This window comes from Equus przewalskii, chromosome 20, assembly GCF_037783145.1.
Source record: "Equus przewalskii isolate Varuska chromosome 20, EquPr2, whole genome shotgun sequence".
Taxonomy (NCBI): domain Eukaryota; kingdom Metazoa; phylum Chordata; class Mammalia; order Perissodactyla; family Equidae; genus Equus; species Equus przewalskii.
Window position 1 is genome coordinate 34,324,992 of NC_091850.1, and position 15,178 is coordinate 34,340,169.

A 15,178-nucleotide genomic window follows, 5' to 3' on the forward strand; every position below is an offset into this window, starting at 1 on the left:
CATTTGTGACAACATGGATGAACCATAAGGGCATTATGCTAAGTGAAATAAGTCAGAAAATAAAATAAAACAGTAAAGATAACTTACATGTTGAATTAAAACAACAAAAAAGCCAGACTCGTAGAGATAAGGAATAGTTGCCAGGGGCTTAGGATGGGGGAAATGAGGAGATCAAAAATATATATGTTCCAATGCAATAGTTAGTGTAATTAGCTGAAAGGGGAGATGGAGAACATACTGGAGATTTGAGGAGAAAAAAAATATGAAGCAAAAAGTGACATCAGCATCATGGCAGAGTGAGCCCTTCCCTCAGACTCTCTCTTCTAAAATACAACCTAAAGGACATTTGAACACCAACAGAGGATACACACACAACACAAGAGACAGCTGGGAGACTCACACATCCATATGCCTGAAGGTGGTGGTGAGGCTGGATCCTCTGGAAAAAACTGCTAAGCTGGAGTTCCAAGGAAAGAGAAAAGCCACGGCTAGAGGAGGGGCACATTTGGGGAGAGGTGCTCTGTTTCCACCTGGCACTCCAGCCCCCGGTTCCAGCCCCACATTCACCAGGAAAGTGGCACAGTGAGAGAGGGGCTGGTTACAGGAGTGGCTCAGCAGAGGAGAGGCACTCTATTCCCACCTGGTGCTCCAGCCCTGCGCTCCAGCCCCACATTCTCTGGGAGAGCTGCATATGAGAGTGGGGCCAGTTAGAGGAGTGGCTCAGCTGGGGAGAGGCGCTCCGTTCCCACCTGGCAATCCAGCCCTGCTCTCCAGCCACATGATTGCTGAGAGCACCACACAGAGAGAGAAGCAGTGGCAAGTGGAGCCCTGTGAGCACCCAGAGCACCACACAGAGAGAGAGGCATTGGTTGGGACAGGCATGCAGGTGTAAGAAAGTGCTCCTTACCCCACTGAGCACTCTAATCCTGCTAACACTCAGAGCTCCACACAGAGGTAAAAGTGGAGGCTGGGGGAAGCACTGGGGAAGGAGAACATCCCTCCCCCTGCCCAGTGCTCCAGATCTGCCATTGGCCAGAGCACTGCACAGTGAGAAAAGGAGCCAGTGGCCAGAGCTGAGTAGCCCCAGATCATGCTGGACCTGATCTGGTGCCTGATCCTCACCCAGTGGAGGCACATGGCAGCAGTGGCCAAATAATAATGCCATGCAGAAGCAAAACCCACACCATCAAGCAGTATGAGAAAGTATGCTAAATCTCCAGAGCGGAAGGAAAATGACAAGTACTCAGAAACCAACCCTGAAGACACAGAAATCCATAACCTAAATGACAAAGAATTCAAAAGAGCTATCATAAGAAAACTCAACGAGTTATGAGAAAACAGAAAGATAAATTAACGAATTCAGGATCATCTTCCCAAAAGAGATTGAAACTTTAAAGAAGAACCAATCAGAATTGTTGGAGATGAAAAACACAAAGGATGAGATTAAAAAAATTCTGGATTCCCTAAAGAACAAAACTGACAATATGGAAGACTGAAATAGCAGTTTTGAAGACAATACTATAGAAATGCTTCAGAGGGAGGAGAAGAGAGAACTAAGACTAAAAAGAAATGAAGAAGCTCTCAGAGAAATATTTGACTCAATTAGGGAAAGCAACATCAAAATCTCCCCAAAAATAAAAGTCTAGGACCAGACAGCTTCTCAGGAGAATTCTATCAAACATTCCAAGAAGATTTTTTACCCATTCTTCTCAAACTATTCCAAAAAATTGAGGAAGATGGAAATATTCCTAACACATTCTGCAAGGCCAACATCACCCTGATACCAAAGCCAGGCAAGGACAACGCAAAGAAGGAAAATTACAGGCCAATATCACTGATGAACATAGATGCAAGAAACCTGAACAAAATACGGGCAAATTGAATACAGCAATACATAAAAAAGATCATACAGCATGATCAGGTGGGATTCATACCAGGGACACAAGGATGGTTCAACATCCACAAATCAATCAACGTGGTACACCACAATAACAAAATGAGGAACAAAAACCACATGAAAATCTCCATAGATGCAGAGAAAGCATTTGACAAGATCAAACATCCATTCACGATTAAAAATCTAAACAAAATGGGTATAGAAGGAAAGTACCTCAACATGATAAAGGCCATATATGACAAACCCAAAGCCAAAATCAGACTCATTGGGGAAAATGAAAGCCATCCCTCTGAGAACAGGAACAAGACAAGAGTGCCCACTATCACCACTCTTATTCAACATAGTACTAGAGGTTTTGGCCAGAGCAATTAGCCAAGAAAAGGAAATAAAAAGAATCAGAATAGGCACTAAAGAAGTGAAACTCTCACTGTTTGAAGATGACATGATTTTATACATAGAAAACCCTAAAGAATCCATGGGAAAACTACTAGAAATAATAACTACAGCAAAGTTGCAGAGTACAAAGTCAACTTACAAGAATCAGTAGCATTTCTATATTCAAATAATGAGCTAACAGAACAAGAACTCAAGAATAAAATTCCATTTACAATTGCAACAAAAAGAATAAAATACCTAGGAATAAATTTAACCAAGGAAGTGTAAGATCTATACAAAGAACACTATAAGACACTATTGAAAGAAATCAATAATGACACAAAGAAATGGAAAGATATTCCATGCACATGGATTGGAAGAATAAACATAGTTAAAATGTCCATACTACCTAAAGCAATTTACAGATTCAACGCAATCTCAGTCAGAATCCCAATGGCATTCTTCATGGAAATAGCGAAAAGAATCTTCAAATTCTCCTGGGGCAACAAAAGACCTTGAATATCCAAAGCAATACTGAAAACAAGAACAAAGCTGGTGGCATCGCAATCCCTGACTTCAAAACATATTACAAAGCTATAGTAATCAAAACATCATGGTTCTGGTAGAAGAACAAACACACAGATCAATGGAACAGAATTGAAAGCCCGAAAATAAAACTACACATCTACAGACAGCTAATCTTCTACAAAGGAGCCAAGAACATACACTGGAGAAAAGACAGCCTCTTCAAGAAATGGTGCTAGGAAAACTGGACAGCCACATGCAAAAGAATGAAAGTAGACCAGTTTCTTTCCCCATGCACAAAAATGGACTCAAAGGGACCAAAGACTTGAAAGTAAGATCTGAAACCCTAAAATTTCTGAAAGAAAATATAGGCAGTACACTCTTTGACATCAGACTTAAAAGGATCTTTTTGAATACCATGCATACTCAGACAAGGGAAACAAAAGAAAAAATAAAGAAGTGGAACTTCATGAGATTAAAGTGCTTCTGGAAGGCAAAGGAAACCAAGATCAAAATGAAAAAAAAAACCACCAATTGGGAGAAAATATTTGCAAATCATATATCTGATGGGGGGTTAGTCTCCATAATATATAAAGAGCTCACACAAATGAACTACAAAACAACAAATAACGCAATCAAAAAGTGGGCAGAAGATATGAACAGGCATTTTTCCAAAGAAGATCTACAAATAGCCAATAGGCGCATGAAAAGATGCTCAACATCACTAATCATCAGGGAAATGAAAAACAAAACTACACTTAGATACCCATTAGAAGGGCTATAATCACCGAGACAGAAAACAACAAATGTTGGAAATGTTGTAGAGAAAAGGAATGTTCATTCATTGCTGGTGGGAATGCAAACAGGTACAGCCACTGTGGAAAACAGTATGGAGATTCCTCAAAAAATTAAAAGTAGAAGTGCTATATGACCCAGCTATCTCACTACTGGGTATTTACCAAAAAAACTGGAAATTGACAACTCAAAGAGACTTATGCACCCCTATGTTCATTGCAGCATTATTCACAACAGCCAAGACATGGAAGCAGCCCAAATGCCCATCAACAGATGATTGGATAAAGAAGATGTAGTGTATATATATATATATATATATATACAATGGAATACTACTCAGCCATAAAAAAGATGAAAGCTTCCCATATGCAACTACATGGATCAACCTTGAGGGCATCAAGTTAAGTGAACTAAACCAGACAGAGAAAGAGAAACACCATATGATTTCACTCATATGTGGAATTTAAACAAACCTATGGAGAAAGAGAATAAATTAGTGGTTACCAGGGGAAGGGGGGTGGAGGGTGGGCACAAGGGGTGAAAGGGCATACTTATTTGATATATGACAAACAATAATGTACAACTGAAATCTCACTATTATAAGCTATTATGACCTCAATAAAATAAATAAATAAATAAAAACAAATATGAGACAGTCATCTAGGATTGAAGAGTGTTTTATGATTTCTGCACAGTAAGCACCCACTTAAGGTTCATGGTCAAGAATTTCATGTAAGAACAGTCAGCAAAGTATTTTGTTTTTTTGTCCAGTTTCCTTCAATTGCATCAAAATATAACAAACTGGATTTAAACAGGATTGTGGTACTATCAACCAAGTAAAACAGCAAGGAGGGGAAATGAATTGAGCATATGTGCAAGGGAGTAATCGTTATGATTAAACGTGACAATAGGCTGAGGGAAAAAGAAAAAAGGACTTGAGTTGGACAAGGGATAGAGAAGGCGGTCAAACCAATGGATTGTTTTTTCTGGTGGCATCAAAGCATCATTGAAGTTGGGATTTTTAGAGAGTAAGGTGGAAATCTAGGGGGTATTAGACATATACTGAGGTGCTTCAAATTAAGGAAGTAGTCACATAGCGAATATTTTAAATCTAAAGTTATACTCAGAGATTCTGTAATTAACATAATATAGCAATATTGGAAAGTCATTTGATCAGATGACATGTATACCCAAGACTAGGCCACATGAACGGTGAAGATAAGCCCTTTTACCGTTTTGTCTATGACCTAAAAGCAGAACAACACTCACTGGAATTAATTTTAGGGCACCTCATCCAGCACCACATGGCAGGAAATGTACGTGATAGTGTCCTGTGGTCCACCTGGAGCTTAGCTCTTCGTGGTTTAAATTTCAGTCTTCAAACCTTCCTGAATAACTAGACTAAATTTGCAATCCGTATTTCTAATCTTCAATATATATTAAATGCTATTGTTATGAGAGACTCTTTTCTTCTGTATAAATCCTTGCTTCCATCATGCCAGTCTAGTCAAAATAAATTTGCTAAATGGTCATGCTCAGCTGCAAAGGCCATCATAGTTTTAGTTACTAAGGCTTTCAGGTGGCCTGCAGAGTATCAATCTTCTAACTCTATACAATGTAGCCCGTTATTGAGATAAAACACTGATGACCTTCAATGACCAACTACTCTAAAAATCCTGCCCAGCCTGTATTGACTAAAATTGAAATCTGAAGCCACTCACTTGAGCTGCTCCAGATCACTCCATGTCTCAATAATTTTTTTTCCAAAGTTTTGGGCCAATTCACTAAAAAGTTAAAGTTTTAAGGCACCAGTCTGTTATATATATATAATTATTCCCTGCTGTATATATATATATATTCCCTGCCAAGGTCAGAGCAAATTGAGAAATAAAACAGAAGAGCGACATAGGAACTAAAGTTATGATTCAAGCTTTACTAATAATAAATTCATTTATATGATATGAATTTAGATTTGTGGCCTGAAGACTAACAATTTATGAATTGCCATTTCAGCATCTAAACTCTGGAATTTCCAACTTAAAAAAAACTGGAGAGAGCAGAGCAGTCTTACCTAACTAGGATAACTGCTTCACAACAATTTAGGGTAGAGTGAAGAAAAAAAAGAGAATCCCTGGTACTTTTAGACTTTTTCTAGATTAATACCTCGCAACCAAGAAACATGGGTCAATGGATGTGACATACCTGTCAATCAACACCAGCCTCCTAAGAAAGGATGAGTAAGGATGAGGGGAAGAATTTCATGACATTTTATTATCATGGAAGATGCCCTCTGTGGAACCTTAAGCAAAGAAGAAACACTCTTCTGAAAAATTCAAATGATTTAGACTTGAAACACATTGATGCACGTTACAACCTGTGGCAGGAAGTAAACAAACAAATATTTAGTGTAATTTTGTAGACTTTAAAGTATTTATTTAGAAATAGACAAAAACAATCATTCAAAACAGCAACGTCAACCAAAAGAAAGTGTAAAGCAGAAAATAATAAATCTATAAGTATGAATATCAAGCAGAAGATGGATGAAGAGAGAGAGAATGAGAAAGCAGAAGCTGAAGTTTTTGGGGAAAAGGTCAAGAAAGTGGAAACATTTCTTAAAAGTTCTATCTGATCAAGAGAAGAAAAAGAGGAAATAAATGGCAAATCAACAAACTTAGAAATAAGAAAATTATATAAGTGAATATGGATACAAAGGGCATTAATGTGAATAGAATAAATATTGAAATAATCATTAGAGAACAGTATGAACAAAATCATGCAAAACCTTGAAAACTTAAGAGTAATCAGTATGTCTCCGAAAAAATAAAAGTTGTAATTTCCATTTCAGGAAGAACTAGAAAACATCAAAAATCAGTTAAAATAAAAATTAAGTTGGTCATTTAAAGTATTATGCTTAAAAAGAAACTAGGACCAGAGAGTCCTTTAGATTTGTTGAAACTAGACTATAAGGGACACATGATTCTCACTTTATAGCAGTGTTTCAAGAAATTAAAAAGAGAAAAATCCATCCAATGTGTTTTAGGAGACTATAATTGCATCAATACACACGCACATATACATACACACAAATAGAAGTAAGAATAAAAGGACAAACTTATGTTCTGCAGACTGAGAGCCATCTTTCATCTCCCGGACATGTTTTCAAAGGTCTAATGCAGCATCTATACCTATTCTCAGGCTCAACACTTCCCGAAACAGGTCATTATCTGGCAACAAAGAAGAAAAAATTTAATCTCTCACGGAACTTTCTGTCTAGTGGAGGAGATCATATTTGTAATAATGTTGTTGTTGTTAGTGCCATCAAGTAGATTCTGATTCCTAGTGATGCTGTGTACGGCAGAGTGGAAGCCTGCCCAGTCTTTTTGAGCCATCCTCTCACCTTCCAGTGCTGTATCAGACAAGGTTCCACTCTCCCGCTATTCACAGGGTTTTCATGGCCAATTTTATTTTCAGAAGTGAGTGGCCACGTTCTTCTCCCTAGTCTGTCTTAGAAAGCTCCACTGAAACCTGTCCACCATGGGTGACCCTGCTGGTATTTGAAATACTGGTGGCATGGCTTTCAGCACCCCATCACAACAACATGCAGCTGCTACAGTATGACCACCGACAGACGGGTGAGGTGGTTCCCTGACCAGCAAGCGAACCCGAGACGTGGAGGTGAGAGGGCCGAATCTTAACCATTAGACCACCAGGGCTGGCTTATAATAATGTAGATGAAATAAAAGACAGAATGTGAAAACTGATGTAATAAAAGTACCAAAATCTATAAAAAAATTTTTAAAGAAATGAATGGTTGAGTGGAACGAAAGGGTAAGGAGAAGGGTGAGAGTTCACATAGAAATAATCTAGAAAACTGACTAAATGAATTAAGGCAACAGAATGATTGGACTCTAAGGCTCATTGGACTTACAATAAAATTCCAATAACACAGCCTTTCATATTCTGGACTGTTTTGCATCCCCTTAATTGAAAGTAATCTGAAAATTCAAAACAGCCTTCCTCCGGATATTTGCTCACTTACAATGCAGGCACATTTTTATGATGTGTTTAGTTAGCGGATTAGTGAAGTGAGTATGTCAGAAAGATTCAGCTTGCTAATTAGCGTTTTTAATGAGTTTTTGCTATGTCACTCCTTAGTGGTCTATTTACCATTTTCCATACTGTAGTTTGGAAGCTAAAATCCTAGTGGATTTCAATTAACTCAAAGTATTTCTACTAAAATCAGCCCAGTCATAATATTTAATGAATTCAATCAATAGTGGAGATAGTAATAATAAGGCAAGGTATAAGAGAAGGTATATGAATAAACATATGAATATATAGCTGATCTGAACAGTAAAATGATAAAATCAAAATAGAAATGTGTCCATGTAGAATTCAACAGAATTACCTATATTATACACGTTACTATGTATATGCAATGATATTTATTTAAATGCAGTTTTAATGAACTTGCAGTTAAATTCAAACTGTTTTGATCTTACAAGCTACATACTATGTGATAGATTATTTCATTCACAAATTCTGTGGCATTGATGGATACACTGTAACATCTAAGCAGTACCTGTATATCAGCTACATTGATTTATTAGTATATTGCTACTCCACTATTACACTTTTACAGTAAATCTTATATTAGTTTGGCACAAATAATAGCAAAATGAAGAAATACATGTCTATCAATTAAGTCACAATCTATGGTCCAGACAAACTCCCAATTAAGAAAATCTTAGCTGTGTTATATATTTTCTGGCTTTCACCATATTACGATTTCACATCAGAGAGAGAATTTAGATTTCGGACTTGGTGAGTGGTAAGCTTTGCACAAAGCTGAGATTGATTAACTCTGTTCAAGGTGAGAAGCTTCTTTTAACTTTCCTGGTTATTTTTACGGGAGATGAAACATACATGAATGATTTCCAACAAAATCTGTGTTTCCCTTTCCATGTTAGTCAGCTCTCATTGGGAAGTGGCTTCTTGCTAGAGGCGGTGTTCCCTAGACCCTTTACATGTGGCAGTGGTATGAGTTGTCTCCACTGAAATGTGAGCAGAAATGATATGAGTCTACATAAAGTTAATGAAGGATCAGGGCGACCTCCCTCCTGCTCTCCTTTCCTTTTTGAGGACTGAGGGCAGAGGACTCTTGAGATTCTGGGGAACAGCAGAGCTACATTCTAGAAGCAACCTGGTCCCTAAATCACCATACAGAGGAGACCATCGCACATTAGACAGGAATACCCACATTAGCTAGGTAAAAGAGGGAGAAGTCAGCTTCTCTTGTGTTGTCATTGAAATTTTGCAGTTTACTGTTTACATCACGAAGAGCTACCCTAACTACAGAAAGAATTCAGAGTTCTTCTACACATATAAATCTGTTTTAATTGCAGTGTCTAAGTGATCGTTTGAATGCTCATTAGATACTTTACATATTGATCTCCTAATAGTGACCCATCAAACGAAATCTGACATATGTGCATGCACATTAATCATGCATATTTAAAGAATGGGATAAAATCAAAGGTCGAACATTAATATTTAGAAACCTGTCTCAAAAGCAACACACACATACACGTACATTTTTAATCCTCCAGCTTATCAACACATTGTGGAATGAAAAGGCAAATAGGAAAATATGTTTTCTTTCTCTCGGGATTACTTCACCTCCTCTGTTCTCTTTATTTTGTCATTGCGTATTGCTTTGCGAAACTGGAAAGCCCATTATTAAAACAATCCTTAATCCTGAGGGAAGGAAACAAGCTGGTGGTGCAGATGGGATGGAAGTGAAGAGAATAAGTTATAAGAAAGTTCAATGAAATCATCTTACAGAACACTGGTTTCCCCGTAGAAATCTATGATTTTATGAAATTAACTTTAAATCCTCTTTGTTTGTCATTACTCACCAATGGCTGTAGGCAAGGTAGCTAAACTTTGAAAAGAGAAGAATTTCAGTTAATCACTTGATTCTACCTTTAATAAAAATATTTACTTCCTTTACCAATTTTATAATTATATTAATAAAATTCCCATATATAGCTGCTAGAAATTCATTTGAAGGGTAAGTATGAGTTTGGCATCAAAGAGTCCTATTGTGGTGGGATCAGAATTCTTTGTTTGCGGAGAGTCTCCACTCCATCCGTTCAGTCACACCTGACTGGACCAGGAAGAGCTATGTAACTGAAGTGGAATAATCAGAATACCTTCCCAGGAAAGTTTTAGTTGGTGATGTTAGAAACAGTTTTCTCATGGTACTTGGATGTTAAACTCGTCAACTCCTGAGATCTGAATAGGCTCTTTTGCCATATGGACTCAGTTGCTCTTTCGGAAAAGGAATCCCGTTGCACATGACCAGCAAGACAAAGAAGGAGAGACATCACTGGTCAGCTTCTCGGGGATGCTTGTAAGCATTTTGGATATTAACTCTCCTGCCCCCAGCTTAGAAGGGGAACCTATATCTTTTTTGCTTTATCTGACTTTATTCACTAATTTTGTATGACTTGAAATCCAAAGAAAGTTCTAACTAATAAAATGCCTGAAATAATATTGGAAGAAGAAGTAAGTTTCTTATTCTGCTAATTCCTTGAATCATTTATGCTTTTTGACCTGCTCGAGAACTGCTTCAGCAAAATTTAACAGCATACAATTGTCAATGGCCTATATATACAAAAAGGACAACTACCACCACATTTTTTGGAACTCTAGAATGCATTTTTTTTTTTTTTTTGAGTAAGATTGGCCCTGAGCTAACATCTGTTGCCAATCTTCCTCTTTTGCTTGAGGAATATTGTTGCTGAGCTAACATCTGTGCCCGTCTTCCTGTACTTTATGTGGGATACTGCCACAGTGTGGCTTGACAAGAGGTGCTAGATCTATGCCCGGGATCTGAACCTGCAAACCCGGCTGCCTAAAGCAGAGAGTGAACTTAACCGTTACGCCATGGGGCTGGCCCCTAGAATGTATTCTATATTTGAATTCTGGGAACTTACTTCTCGTCTGTGTGTAAAAGTTTAACTTCTCATAATTCACCCACAGCATTAAGGACAAAACCTCTTTCAATTCAGAGTGGTCCCACTCTTCAGCTCTTTTGGTGAAGCACAACCCAATTAGCATAGTTCCAAGGCTTAATTCTTTTCTGATAAATATATTTATGAAATTTTATTGAATGTAAAATCGATCATTTGATGTCTTTAAATCATTAATTTACCCCATTAATTGTAAAAATCCTATGTGAAACTATAGGCAATAAGGTTAGATCCTGAGGGTATATGCAGTTGAGGCTTGAAAGAAAATAGATTTAACCCTAAATCTCAGGCTAGTGACCTACACATATTGTTTGAAAGTGTTACTGCAATTTATTCACTAATGGAAGCAATAGACATTTTAATACATTTGACAGTATTGCTCTTGCTTGAGAAAAATTGAAAAGAACACTTTATTTCTTTTCCCCTGTAAATCTTTTTATTTTGAATGGAACTTGCAAGGGTCAGTTTATTATATTTATTGTACATTCACTGCATGAATGACTCTAAGAACTGGGGAGGGAGGACCTAAACCACATTCAAACAGAAGCAAAGTACTGAGCTTTTCCAAGCAACAGACCTCACCCAGCTGATGGAGGAGCAGCAGCACCCTGTTGGCCACAGGATGGGTCTGGATGAGCATCAAGGACATCGCTGTGCCCGCAAGTGAAGGAATGCGGCTCAAGACACGAAGCAAAGAGAGGGTGATTCTGAGGACTCAGATTCTGGAAGACCCCTGAGTTGGGATCTGCAGATGAGAACCAAACCCAGGCAGCCAGGCATCGTTTGCCCTTGCTTGACCGCAAACGTGGCTCTCAGTAGTGATGGACTTGGACATAGAGTCTGTGTCCAGAAAAGGGGATGCTCATAACCTAGTTTTTACACAAGCTACTCAGCACCCACTCTACAGGGACATCTGACAAAGACCTGGAAACTGAGGCACCACAACTATAAATATTTTTACAGCAATTAACTCTCAGCATTGTGTTCACATTTAAGCACTGTTTTTGAAGAGCCAGAGCACACAAGGTCGATAAAGCACTCTTTCGCCACCCCTAATCCTTCTTCTGTGGGGTACGTGTGAATTTCTTCATAGTGACAGCTCTGTCAGTTATCTCCAAACCAAACCATCCAAGAATTTGAGGAAAACAGACATCTAGATAATTTCACATGCCCACACCCAAGGAAAAGATAAACATGTTCAATTCCAAAGTTCACTAGAGTCTACCTGTGTCTTAGAGAGTCAAATGTTTTGTGTTTTTGTTGTTCTTCCTGTGTTTTGCTTTTACTTGGCTTGCACTGAGAGCAGCCAGGACAGTCTATGGAACCTCTCCACTCAATTCTCCCCCGAGAAGGTGGAGGCCTGCGCCTCAGTGAAGAAACCAGGCAGGTAGCGGGAAGCGCAAAAGAGACTCGCGTGTCACAGGGCTGCTGTGACACAGCAGCAACAGCAGATTCCCAGTCTGTAATTCTTGTAAGGGAGTGTTTAAGAATAGTTCTTACAGGAATGTTTTTAAAAAGCAACTTGCATGATGTTTACAGCACGGTGATTTTTCAAAATCTAGCAACAGAAGGGCAATGTGGAGATTGACTTCCCAGCAAGGCATGATGGGAGCTTTGCTTCGCTGGCCTGAACATGGTGCCCTCTGCCCCCGTCTTGTTCACTGCCCACTTAAAGCCAACAGGTAGACAAAGGCATAAAAGCCTGAACCTGGGTTTTACTGTCTCCTCTAGAACCTCTCCCAACCCTCTGGTCTCAAAGTCACATGAGACAAGGCTGCCACTCCTCAGTGAGGCTGCAGTGCTGCACGTGAAGCTAAAGCTCAAGCCAAGTGCCATCACTCAGAGAACTCTATATGTCCCTGGGGCAAGTCTGCACAGAAGCGCCCTCCATTAAGTATAGAAGAGAGTGGGAGGCAGACCATCCTTCGAACACCTCAACAGTAAAATCAAAGATAAAATCACATTGATCAACATCTAGCCAGCTGACGGACCAGGATAGAAAAAGAGTTCCACAAAGGTGCACTGTTCTTTTCTCTTTGTTTATTTTGAAGAGTTAAAGTGAGGGAAAATGGTCCAAAACATTTGCCCATGCTTCAAAATCCATCCTAAAGATTACAATAAGCAGATAAACGCAAGCTGTGCTATAAACCTCCAAGGATGGGCATACCAATGAACATTTCCTCAGTCCTCTCTTATGTGCAATATCCATTCTATTTTTTTGCTTTTTCAACTTTATTGAGGTAGAATTGGCAAAAAAAATCTTAACATATTTAAAGTGTACAATGTGATGATTTGATATGTATATGTATATATGTGTTGTGAAAGGATTCTCACAATTGAGTTAGTTAACACATCCATTACCTAGCATATTTACCTTTTTGGGGGGCCAGTGCTGAGAACACAAGTTTTACTCTCAGGAAATTTCAATTACACAATATATAGTATTATCAAAACTATAGTGATCATGTTACATATTAGATCCTCAGAACAGTTTCAGCTTAAACTGTTTGCTGTTCCCATGGAGACTGTGGCCGCATTGGAGAGGATGTCCCAGGGCAAATCTGAGTGCTGACTGGGAGAGAGGAGGGAACGGGGCAGCTTGGCAGTAGGAAGCTGAGAAGCTGGGCTGCCAAGAGACTTGACTCTTCTGTTGGTTCAGTGAGTCGATGTAATGACAAATGGATCCCAGGGCACAGCTTGTCTCAACATTGTCGATTTTCTGAGTCAACTTCAGCACTTTGTCCCCCAGAAACCTGGATTCTTGCAGCAGCAAGCTGACATAGGTGAGGTCCATGGATACACACAAAGGGTTGTTCTGAGTGTGGCTTTCCTTGTCTAATATACATACTTGGCTGCAATCTCAAAGTCTCCAACCGTAAGATTGCCTGCTTTCTCTGCATCCAGAGGGCAAAATTTGCTGCAAACTCATGATACGAAGAAAACACATAACAATTTAAGTTCTTTTCTTCTTGCACTTTGAGTACTTTGCTTCATAGGATTTCTGCCACTCTGCTAGCACACAGCTCACAGAAGCTAACTGCCTTCGGTCCTGATATTCAGTATATTATTCCAAAACATTCCCACTTTCCTTTGAAACTAGTACACAAACAAGGGCTGACCAACTCCTTTCCATCCTTAGTAGCTTCTCTCTCCAATTCAAAGGGCACTTTATCACTCCATTTAGCTGTTGTTTCCAAGGCCTTTTCATGGGTTGTAGAGATAGGATAGGCACTGGTCCTTCACACGGACGTGCACGGCCTCCTGTGTCCCATCCGTGGAGGCAGGTGTCATTCCCCTGGAGCTGGGAGGTGAAGGCTGCTTCCAGTTCTTCTCCCAGCTTCCTTAAGAATGCTTAATTTTGTTGTTTTTGTGTAACTTTTGTCATTTATTTCCAAGAATCTGCTTGAAGGAAAAAATAAGGGGAGCATTCATCAACCTGAAGCCAGGGTCTTCTTCATTTCTGTTCTTAAATATCAATTTTTAAAGTTTCCTTCTTCTTTTTTAAATGGAGGTATAATTGACATATAGCATTATACTAGTTTCAGGTGTGCAACATAATGATTCAATATTTGTATATATTGTGAAATGATCACCACAATAAGTCTAGTTAACATTCATCACCTCACAGTTACACATTTTCTTTCTTGTAACGAGAACTTTTAAGATATACTCTCTTAACAACTTTCAAATATACTATATGGTATTATTAACTATAGTCACCATGCTGTACATTACATTTCCATGATTTGCTTATTTTATAACTGGAAATTTGTACCTTTTGACCCCCTCCACTCATTTCACCCACCCCAACCCTCTACCACCAATCTGTTCTCTGTATCTCTGAGCTCATTTCTTTCTTTCTTTTTTTTTTTGAGATTCTACTTATAAGTGAGATCATATGGTATTTGTCTTTCTCTGTCTGACTTATTTCACTTAGCACAATGCCCTCAAGGTCCGTCCATATTGTTGCAATGGCAAGATTTCCTTCTTTTTTATCGCTGAATAATATTTCCTTATATATATATATATATATACACACCACAATTTCTTTATTCATTCATTTATTGAGAGATACGTAGGTTGTTCCCATACCTTGGTTATTGCAAATAATGCTGCAATGAAAAAGAGGGTGCTTATATCTTTTCGAGTTAGTGTTTTCATTCTCTTTGGGTAAATACCCAGCAGCGGAATTGTTAGATCATATGGTAGTTTTATTTTTAATTTTTTTGAGAATCCTCCACATTGTTTTCTGTAGTGGCTGCTCCAGTTTACATTCTCACCAACAGAGCACAAGGATTCCCTTGTCTCTACATCCTTGCCAACACTTGTTATTTCTTGTCTTTTGACAATAGGTGCCAGGTGATATCTCCTTGTGGTTTTGATTTGCATTTCCTTGATGATTAGTGATGTTGAGTACCTTTTCGTGTACCTGTTGCCCATCTGAATGTCTTCTTTGGAAAAATGTCTATCCAAATACTCTGCCCATTTTTTAATTGTATTATTTATTTTCTTTCTATTGAGTTGTATGAGTTCTTTATGTATTTTGGAT

The 15,178-nt window shown here is 38.6% G+C and overlaps 1 pseudogene; it reads right to left on the reverse strand.

Annotated features, from left to right (window-relative positions):
- Positions 1 to 13,111: 13,111 nt before the first annotated feature.
- Positions 13,112 to 14,790, reverse strand: LOC139077982 (ectonucleoside triphosphate diphosphohydrolase 6 pseudogene; annotated as a pseudogene).
- Positions 14,791 to 15,178: the final 388 nt, after the last annotated feature.